Genomic DNA, 570 nt, shown 5'->3' on the forward strand with positions numbered 1-570 from the left:
CGGCCCCCGGCGTGGCAGCCCAGCTGGGCGCGCTGCGCTTTGTCCCCCGCCCCCAACTCCCCAGGAATAAGACAGGGCGGCGGCGACGGGGGCCGACCTGGTCTCTCTGGGGCGGCGTTAGGAGGGCCACCGAGTTTCTCCAGTTTCTCTTCTCACTACCTCCTTCCCGCCCCCGCCCAGCTCCGCAGCTCCGGACCCACTCGGGAGCTCGCTCTGCCCCTCGGCGGCAAGCGCCGCCAGTGCCCCTGCGGGTGACAGCGGGCGGGCCAGAGAAGTCGAGGCGCCGCCCGCGGCAGCGCTGCGCTAGTGGCCCGCGCCGCCGCCCCCGGGCCGAGTTGCGTGAAGTGTGTCACTTCGGTAGGGACTACGGGGTTGCACGGAAACGGTGCCGCAGCGTCTCCGCCGCGCTCGGGGCCGGGCGGCCAGACACGCCCTCTGAGGAGGCTTCAGGGAGGGGACTGGAGAGCGGGGGTCGGTGCATACGTACTTTGGGCCCGGGGGGAGTCGCGTGCCGGCAGGTCCCCCACCACCGCATCGTCTGGGCGGCCGGGTCTTCAGCTGCTGCCGCCG

The 570-nt window shown here is 73.3% G+C and overlaps 1 protein-coding gene across 2 annotated transcripts in view; it reads right to left on the reverse strand.

Annotated features, from left to right (window-relative positions):
• NR3C1 (nuclear receptor subfamily 3, group C, member 1 (glucocorticoid receptor)) overlaps window positions 1–570 on the reverse strand; it is a 150816-nt gene that overhangs the window by 121898 nt on the left and 28348 nt on the right. Inside the window, exon 1 of one of the 2 annotated variants that reach the window (XM_011939753.1) lies at window positions 488–570. The exons of the other annotated variant lie outside the window; for it this stretch is intronic. The gene's annotated coding sequence lies outside the window, so the exon portion shown is untranslated. The remainder of the gene's footprint in view (window positions 1–487) is intronic. 2 annotated transcript variants of the gene reach the window in all.

The sequence above is a fragment of the Colobus angolensis genome, unplaced genomic scaffold (genome assembly GCF_000951035.1).
Source record: "Colobus angolensis palliatus isolate OR3802 unplaced genomic scaffold, Cang.pa_1.0 Scaffold183, whole genome shotgun sequence".
NCBI classification, from domain to species: Eukaryota; Metazoa; Chordata; class Mammalia; order Primates; family Cercopithecidae; genus Colobus; species Colobus angolensis.